The sequence below is a fragment of the Castanea sativa genome, chromosome 1 (genome assembly GCF_040712315.1).
Source record: "Castanea sativa cultivar Marrone di Chiusa Pesio chromosome 1, ASM4071231v1".
In the NCBI taxonomy this organism is placed as follows: Eukaryota; Viridiplantae; Streptophyta; class Magnoliopsida; order Fagales; family Fagaceae; genus Castanea; species Castanea sativa.
The window spans coordinates 77,424,459-77,434,605 of record NC_134013.1 but is presented as its reverse complement, the minus strand read 5'-3'; the positions used below and the strand labels follow the sequence as shown (position 1 = coordinate 77,434,605).

The 10,147-nt window shown below is 33.9% G+C and overlaps 1 pseudogene; it reads left to right on the top strand.

The window, feature by feature from the left end:
* Positions 1-9,100, top strand: LOC142621589 (CBL-interacting serine/threonine-protein kinase 24-like; annotated as a pseudogene).
* Positions 9,101-10,147: the final 1,047 nt, after the last annotated feature.

Sequence of the window (10,147 nt, the reverse complement as noted above, 5' to 3'; positions counted from 1 at the left end):
TTTACCAGTTAGCAGCCACTAAATTATTAGTAACAATTCAAATTTTTAATTAAATTCAATTCAATTCTCGCCTGGATTTCCAAGAATCCGATTCTCTCCGGCGAAATTCATATAAATAAATCTCCGGTGAGAGATATATATATATATATATATATATATATATATTCTCTATTTAATGTCCAAAATTCTCTTTTTATCTTTGACTCTTTCACATTGCGTATGCTCCTAAAAACTAGCAAAAATTAATTTGATGGTTTTGTAGTAAAGTAAGTCTGTGTGAAATGAAATTGGAGAGAAGATGAGGGGAATGTCGAGAAAGGTTGGGAAGTACGAGGTGGGGGAAACCATCGGCGAGGGAACCTTCGCTAAGGTTAAGAAAGCGACGAACACGGAAACCGGAGAGAGAGTGGCCGTCAAAATTTTGGCTAAGTCCACCATTCTTGAGCACAATATGGTTGATCAGGTAATCTTTAACTGTTTCCTAAATTTCATTCAAAACAGGTTTGGTTTGTTTTATATTATTATATGTGAAGTTTTTATGTGTATGTGTGCGTGTTTCGTTGTAAGCGTTTTCGGATTGAATAAGAATAGTTTTTTGTTGATTACCGAATTGTTGATGTTTCCAAATTCTTAGCTTAGTTTGTGTGTTTGTGTGTGTGTGTGTGAATGTTATTGAATTCATGAGACTGAGGTCTGGTTTGTGAGTTTAAGTTTGCTGGATCAAGGTGGCATTTGGCTGTAACAAAGTTGGTTTGATTTGGAACTAAAATACTAAGTAATTTGATGATAATCTTGCATATATTGGTGGAAATAACCGAGTTTTTGGGCTTTTGGGAATTGGAAATGAATCTGATTTTTGGTTTTTGGATTAAAATTTTCATGTTCCTTATAGTATGTAATTTACCCAAAATGAACATCTGAAATTGGACTATTACTTTCAATTCAAGGGCACAAGTCCAATTAGATAAAGCCAGCCAGACATAGTTGCACTCTTTGTGTGAAAACATGGGGCAGAACTAGTTGAAACGTGTGATAAATTCACTTTCTACTTAAAATTCCCTATAAAATATTCTGCTTGATTTCTTTTTGTTTGAATGGAAAATTTCGTATTACATTTATGCAGTTACGCCAGCGTCAGTATTGACAGGCGGTATCATCTCAAAATTTTCTGCCATTCTGGACAATTTCCTGATATTCCTAGGTTTTCCTCTCACATTTCTACTAAGGTCCTCTATTCCACAAATATTTTTTTTCTTCTTTAGTTTTATAAATCTAGTCCAGTACCCATTGTTGTGCTGGGGAATGCTCATGAAGATCACTATGTTCAATGTTATCACAGTCTTATGATGCTGAAAATATATGGTCTTAAGTAGAATATGGATATCCATCTTCTCGCTACCTATTTTATATTCCTGTGGTTCCATTGCATTTCCTCTTATAATTTGCCCTAAGTGATGGCCAAGAATGCTAAGCTGTAGTTAAACATGTTGCAAGAATTGATGCAGAACCTTCATCTAACTAAACAAAATATATTTCCCTTACATGAATACCATTTTCCCCTCCACCATACTAAACTCAGTGTGCTTTAAGTATGTCTTTGTATTGTTGATTATGGTGATGATGGAGCTGATTCTCACTTTTCCTTCCTGTGTAAATGATTTGGCTAACCCCTTTTTGAGCTGGGTTTCAGATTAAAAGAGAGATATCCATAATGAATACTGTCCGGCATCCCAATATAGTAAGGCTGTATGAGGTATGCTTACACTCATAAAAATATAATACCTATTGCTATAATGACTTTCTTCTCATGTGAATTAATATTTTCTATGGTATTAATGACACTTGCGTTTCTCTTCCCTTCATATTCCTGTTCAATTTCAAGGTTTTGGCTAGCCAGACAAAGGTATATATAGTTCTTGAGTATGTAACTGGAGGAGAGCTATTCGATAAAATTGTAAGGTTTCTCTTGTCCTTATGTTCATGGGAATGCCAAAGTCAATATGATTTCTAGGTTTCTTGATAAATTTTGAAGCAAGACTATTCTTGTAAGAACAAGACATTGAGGACTCCAATTTACTAATTAGCTAATAGACTACTTTCCTTTTGCAGAACCTTTTGTGCAAGAAAGTTTAATCTTTATACTTGATTTTGATATACAGTTTCACCAGCCAAAGCTTCCTGAAAATGAATGTAGGCGATACTTTCAACAGCTTATAGATGCAGTTGCGCATTGTCATAATAAGGGTGTGTACCATAGAGACCTGAAGGTGCGATTAGCGTGTGTTTTCTTCTGTTCGATTGTAATTTCAAGACATCATTTCTGGTCCTGACTATATTGTTCTCCTTTTCCTTGCGAGGCACAGCCTGAAAACCTTCTTCTTGATGCATCTTGTAATCTGAAGGTTTCGGACTTTGGACTGAGTGCATTGCCTCAACAAGTGAGCATGTTTGCATTAAATAACCCGGAGAGTTTTAACTATTCTTAATTTTTCTTATTCACAACTCTCTCTCTCTTGTTTATATCTATGAGCAGGGGGTTGGTCTTCTTTACACAACATGTGGAACCCCAAATTATGTTGCACCCGAGGTATTCAATATCATTTTTTTTTTTTTTGAGGTGAAGATATTCAATATCATGATTATGCAGTCAACATTGGATCTCTTATGCTTTGCTATTTCATTGGAACCTTCGCAAATTGGTTTTATTTGACTTAGGCCAATGTATTTTTTAAATGTTATGCCCTTTCATTTTTAACACTTTTGGATGCTAGACAACTTCTATTACTGAGGTGCACGTGTTTACAGAATAATTTTGTAGTGTCTTGCTAAAATCCGTGTTAAAAAATTTGGCTTAAATTTCTAAAAGAGGACTTATAATGGGTAAAATCTCCACATTTTGCCAAAGATTCTCAAAATGTAAATCTGGAGATACTTTTTAAAATCTCAAGATTGCATCTATCCCCAAAATTTGAAATTATTCATTTTTTCCCCATGATTTTGAAGAATCATATGATTTTTTAATTTTATTAAAATTTCTAAAATAAATGCCCTCACTTTCTTGTCTCTGGAATGATGGAGCTATTAGGTTACTGGTTTTGAACTTTTTATCAATTATTAAATAAGAAAACTCTACTCATGAGTCAAAGATGTTTTTTGTTTCACATATAAAAAAAAAAAGATGTTTTTTGTTTCACCAGTATGAGACAATGACAAATTATGTTGCTTGGTGTATATGTACTTGGAGTTGGGAATTTTCTATCATGTACACATCAAAAGCTGATAAGAAGCTCAGAAACACTCTTTCACCTTGCTGAATCAGGTTGAGGGAGAGTGGTGAAATTCATCGATTGTTATACTTTGTATCTAAAATTTCTTTCTCCTTGAAGTTTTACCTGAATTATGTGATTTGTGCAACTTATTCCATTTAAACTTCATGCTCTACTTCTCTTATTAATGGATCTCTCTTTGCTAATAAGTATTTCTTTCAACACAGATTTTTAAATTACAATAACCTTGGTATCTATTGAACTTCATATGATTGTGGCTCGTGATAAGTTAATGTGGCATTGTGGTGACTTTTGGAAATTTCTAGCTTTATTTTTGTTGGTCACAAGTTGTTTGTGTTTCCTAAACTTTAGGTAGTCCTATTATGTGAAAAAATATATTCTTTGTTCCTTTTTGGATGACAGAAATCACAAGCTCATTTTTAAGATATTTTTTAAATGCTTACACTGACTAATTGCCTAACAGGTGCTCAGTAACCAGGGTTATGATGGGGCAGCTGCTGATGTGTGGTCATGTGGAGTCATCCTCTATGTTCTAATGGCTGGTGATCTCCCTTTTAGGGAGACAGACCTACCAACTCTGTACAAAAAGGTTTGCTGCTATCATTATACTTTTGGATTCATTCAATAGACTATGGATTTTGTTAGTGATCTATGCTTATGAATTCAACATATTTTTAAATGTCTTCATTTTTTTAAACACTAAATTCGGCATGTACAAGTATGTTGCAAGGACTGTCTTTTCCCCACCTCTTTTCGACTTTACTGGTAGTCTGGTACTTATATTGTAGTCTTGATGTTCTAGGAGGTTGCATTATCATTTGTATATCCAATATAGACACACTACAACTATGACTTCTCATTTATAGGGTTAGCTTCAAAAACCATCTATTTATCCTTTTGGGTAAATTTCTCTGCCAATCTCTTATTTTAAATTGCTACTCCATCCCCTAAGGTTTGTTTTTCATATAACATATACACCCTTACCCTCATGTGCTGTTAAAAATTGTAACAAACCATTGTTTTCCAAATTAGATTAAAATCCAAAGCAAATTTATATAATGATTATTAACCAGACTAGTTTGATGACAAGGAAACACTTAAATAAAAAATTAAATTATTTAACATAAGTAAACTCAGCCATTGTAAAGAGAGGGAGAACCACAGTTCGAAAGGATTAGTTTTATGATGTTTAAGTTAGACATATGAAAAAGTTGTTCATATGTATGTTTTTAATTATTCCATCCACATAGTGTAAGCTATTAGCAGTGTCAGGGACAAAATGTTGTTTCTTAAAACAGGAGGTAAGTCCCTAGCATTACCCAAACCTCATTGGTTAGTGTAATTTATCCTATTCTTTTATTATTCCCATCAACAATGAGGAAACTTTCTCTGGGGACTGAATGTGAGTTGCATAACAATCAGTAGTTCAAATGGATGATTGGCAGCTTTTAACTAACTGCACTTGTGGCTGATGTGTAGATAAAAGCAGCAGAATTCTCTTGTCCATATTGGTTTCCTCTTGAGGTGAAGTCATTGATACATAAAATACTCAATCCCAATCCTAAAAAAGTAAGTATTTTGTTTTGCTATCTGCATATCCTAAAACTGCAAGCATTTTGTTTCTCTATATGCAGATCATAGAATTGGTTTTGTTATTTGCTCATGTTCAATCATAATGCATGCTTTATTTAGCAAGTCCATTGGGTCCCAGTTGCTTCTAATGATCTGAATTACTTGATAAGTATGACTTGGAATTACCTTTGGTATCTACTAGATGATGAATTTCATTTCAAATCTGCTTTCCTAATCAGTTAGATGGTGATTATATTTTGCACTTGAGTTAGGTGATTGGTCAGATGTACTTCACGCAAAAACAAGAATAAAATGATCTTATAATATCATTCCTCTTTAAAGAGCTAATATTTATTGCTAGTTTCTTGTTCCCTGCTTGTAACTTCAGGAACACATGCAGGGCATATAGCATACAAACAAAAGGACAGATTTCATTGCTATCTTTTATATATATATAACCTTATACGAGTAATCTTCTACTTGGGGTTTTACAAATTGTAATTCCATTGTGTTTATAGAGTCGTTGCCATTTTGTATATAAGTTTTTCTTCTTATAATTTTTTAGGCTTCTTTGTGTCCTTTACACATGAAATAATCTTTCTTTTATAAACCTATCCTTACCTTTCAATATATCTAGATATAAATTAGTATGGTGTTGAAAAAGATGAAGAGTATTGCCACTTTAAGTTATTTATAAACTAAAAATTAAGGAAATTCAGACAGTGGTTTTGAGATAAATGTCATTCTGGTTGTGATTCATCTACCTAATATTTATGGCTGTTTGTTAAATAGAGGACTTAGTTACAAATTGTTGGACATAAGGCCCTACCATATGACCTTGTAAGTTGCAATAGTAACCAATAGAGAAAGCAATTGAGTGGTATATTCTGGTCTTAGGGAAAGAAAGATAAACTTTTCATTATTCTTAATGATAAAAATTACCAAAGGTAGCGTAACATGACAATCAGGGCATTTGTTAGAATAGTTTGGTATCTAAGGTCAATTTTATAACATTAAATAAAAGTTCTTTATATAACCACCAGAAGCTTAAGGACCTCTGTTATGCTCTTCTTCTTTCTGTAACTAATTCCCATTTTTATTGCAGCGTATTCAGATTGAAGGAATAAAAAAAGATCCCTGGTTTCAGAAGCACTATGTTCCTCCAGTACATAGAAAAGATGAGGAAGTAAATTTGGATGATGTTTGTGCAGTTTTTGATGACATTAAGGTTGGCTGTTATTTCTTTCATGCTATATATGATTGTCTTTCTTGTTTAATTAAGAAATTTTCTAATGAACGCCTACAGAGTTCTGTGTTTTGCAATGTCACCATTAAATCATTTATTGTAGTTTACCAAGTTCAGTGTATTTTGTCGGACTGTGAGCTATGCCATTCTACTTCAAAACTAATTGGTGATGAGGAAGGCACACTCAAATTTTTTATGGCATTCGACATCACACCACGCGGGCCTATTTTTAGAGTGGTTGTAGGGAGTCAAATTGTGGTCTTCCCAACAATCCCTCCCTTACAATGACACTCCTGTGACTCAAACTCATGACCTTGGCTTTGATACCATTTGTTGGACCGTGAACTGTGTCATTCCACCTCAAAACCAATTAACTTTAAACCTTAACTTTTTCTTGTGTAGGCCATTTTTTTATGGCATATTCTATGCACCTGAATTGTTTTCTAATTATGTTCAGTGACTATTGGTATATTGCAGAACAACTATGTAGCTGAGCAGTCAGAAAATCATGAAGGGGGTCCTTTGATAATGAATGCATTTGAGATGATTACCTTATCACAGGGATTGAATTTATCTGCATTGTTTGACAGAGGACAGGTAGAGTTATCATAACAGCAGTTATGCAACTGCATGTCCCAAATAGAAGTCCTCGCCAACTTTTCTTATTCTACTATTCCCCAAGTCCATAAATGTCTTTGGAGCCAGCATATGGACATTAATATGTCAAAATCTTAAAGCGAGTGTTGCCGATTTCTGATCTGTCCATATTGTATTATTTTACATTGAAGTGTGATCAGTTTCCTCTGTATTTTGCTAAGTTATTTGTGGCTAATATATAGCCCTTTAATTACTCACATGAACTAGTTAAAATTTAGCTGTTTGATGTTTTGGTTGTCCAAAATGTTCAATGTATCACATGATGGCTGGTGTGATTTTACACCACCTATCAGTGTGTGATGTAGAATGGTAATGATTTTTACGTTTTTGCTCGTTCATTTTTTTTTTTTTTTTGTGTGTATATTATTGCCGTTCCCTCTTTATCATGTTTAGTGGCACAAATTTAAAAAAATGAGACCTGTGGCAGATTATTACTAGATTAGAACTGTAGAAAAGATAATATTTTAGGCTCAATAGGTTGTAAATTGAATGGGTTTAAGATAATTTATTTCTAAACATATTTGACAAAGTTAAGAACTATATATTTTCGATTAAAAAATTTGTTCATGAAGCAGGCCTAAGTTAAAATACTTGCATGATGTATTTAATAACAGCCAGCAAAAAATCAGGGAGTAGTCATGGCCTAGAATAATGTCATAAAATTCATAGGCACAAAACTTTTGATGTACGTTTGTTTATTTTATTTCTGGAACTGTTTTAGTATTTGTTCTTTACTGTTTTCCTTTTAATAGTTCATTTGTTGTGAAATTTTAGAGGTGCCTCTCTCTCAGAACTTTCTTGTTCTCTGGCAGGATTATGTGAAGCGGCAAACTCGTTTCGTGTCCCGCAAACCAGCAAATGTTATCATTTCAGCAATGGAAGCTGTTGCAGAATCAATGAGTCTCAAAGTCCATAGACGTGATTACAAGGTATGACTTATCTTTCATATGAATGCACTGCTGAGGTGCACGTTCACTTCATCTGCATCTATGCTACCAGTTCCATCACAACCATATTAATCAGCCTCTTGTTCAAGATACTGTTCTTTCTTGTCATAAACTTTGTCACAAATGGTCGTCACATTCATTTGACTCTGTTTATTGTATATTATCAGCCTCTTGTTCAAGATATTGTATATTCTCATGATTTTCTATAATAAAGTCTTCAAACATGTTCCATCTCTTGTATCATATGTTGTTGACAAACTGATGTCTAATTAGTATTTAGGGGTTACACATATATTTTGTTGATTGGTTTTTCCTGCCTTAGAATTTGAATGAGAAATACCAATGTATAAAATTTATCCCATACTGCTAACCGTAGTTTCATTGACTTTTTATTTTTATTTTTCATATATTTATTTATAAAAGAGTTTAATGTGTTTTAACTTTTTTATTAAAATATTTTCCACACAGATAAGACTTGAAGGAATATCTGCGAATAATGCTGGTCAATTTGCAGTGGTCCTGGAGGTAACTTCTTAGATTTGATTACTGCACACTGTTTCACTCCCCAAACCCCCCCCCCCCCCAAAAAAAAAAAAAAAAAAAAGGAAAAGGAAAAAAGTTTCTTGGTAGTAATGCCTTGGTTAGGTTACTACTGTTTACAGGGCAGCTTTATCTTTCCTGTATAGGTTTTTGAAGTTGCACCATCCCTTTTCATGGTAGATGCTCGAAAGGCTGCTGGCGATACTCTTGAATATCACAAGGTTAGCTTCTACAGATTATAAATTCATGTCTGATTCCAGAAATCTGTCCCTTTTATCATTGGTTATTATGCTCTATCAAACATGCATATCTTTTATTATCCTTGCGTTTCTGCCATCTATCAATTTCAACATCCTAAGCTTGGCTAGGCTTAAATAATCAGTTTCATGTTTCTTGGTGTCATTTATTACACAATTAGCATCACTCATGGTGCAAAACTGGGTTTCAACTTCAGTGCATTCTTGTCCTTTCTTTTTTCATGAATTACACAGTAGCTGGCATACAACCTTCTGTATATCTATTGACTATCATAACATCTTTCTTGTGAGCTCTTTGCAGTTCTACAAGAATTTCTGTGCCAAACTAGACAATATCATTTGGAAACCATCGGAGGGTCATGGCTAATTCAAGTCTGCTTAGAACAAAGACTTGCTGATCCAGTTCCATGGATGTGATGCATATCGGTAAGCAGATCAACTGAGAGAGGCTATTCCTCTTTGGGCAAAAAATCTACGACAAACATGAAAAATATTTCTTGTAAAGAGCTACTACACAAGTATAATCCTTAATGAATTATGGTTCCTTGTTATTGTATTGCAAAATGAGAGGACACCAATAAGTTACGTGGTTTCTTTTCCCACTGATTCACCCTGGGAGATTTAAAACCTTCTTATTTAGAGGCTTTATGTAAATCAAGAAGTTTTCCTGTACTTGTTTTAGGAAAGAGAGAGAAAAAAGTTTCTACGGATGTATGAGTATATATATGTAAATCAGGAAGTTCGTATTTACCTAGTTGGTCTCTTTGGTTCTTGCTTCTTATGTAAATGTGGTTTTTGGTAATTGGGTGCATAATAACACTAGTCATAACAAGAGTTCTTTATACACTGAAACATCACAAACAGAACACGTCTTGATTTTCCTTCTAGCTACGACAATCACCGATTCACCAAGCATCCCCTGCCAAATCTCATGGGTCACTTTGCAGTTGGATCTTGGCCAAGTTTCGTAGTCATGAAGAGTCTCAATCAAAGAGCCAAGACCAAAATAAAAACAAAAAACAAAACAGTCCACAGTCATGCTACTTCCCTATCAAAACTTTATATGCTAAGTAAGCTTCTCCCTTAGAATAAATAGAATGAGGCACATCTCTTTTGTTTTCTTCTCTTTTTATTTGTTTGATTGGTAGAGAAGAGGCGCCTTGCTGAATTTACCCTAAAGAAATTCATGGTGTTTCTCTGTATCTTTTTGAGTATTTTGGTTGAAGTTGAACTATGGTGCTTCAATTGGTTACGAGCTTTTCTTCATAACAAGTGGTTTCTGCCATATCCGCTAACCCTTGAGTGGGGTTGGTGCAAATGTCTAGTTTCCATAACACTATTTTCAATAGCATTTTCGTAATTAAACATACATTGAGGGACTCACTAGTTAAGTCAGCCGCAACTTTTGACTCTTTTTTTTTTTTTTTCTCACTGGGTTCGGTGATTTTTCTTTTCACTGGCTTTGATGAATTTGGTTTTTTTTTTTTTTTTCTCACTGGGTTCAGTGATTTTTTTTTTCACTGAGTTTGATGGGTTTTTTTTTTTTTTTCTCACTAGGTTCGGTGATTATTTTTTCACTGGGTTTGATGAGTTTGGTTTTTTTTTTTTCACTGGTTTGGTGAGTTTGGGTATTGGAGTTGA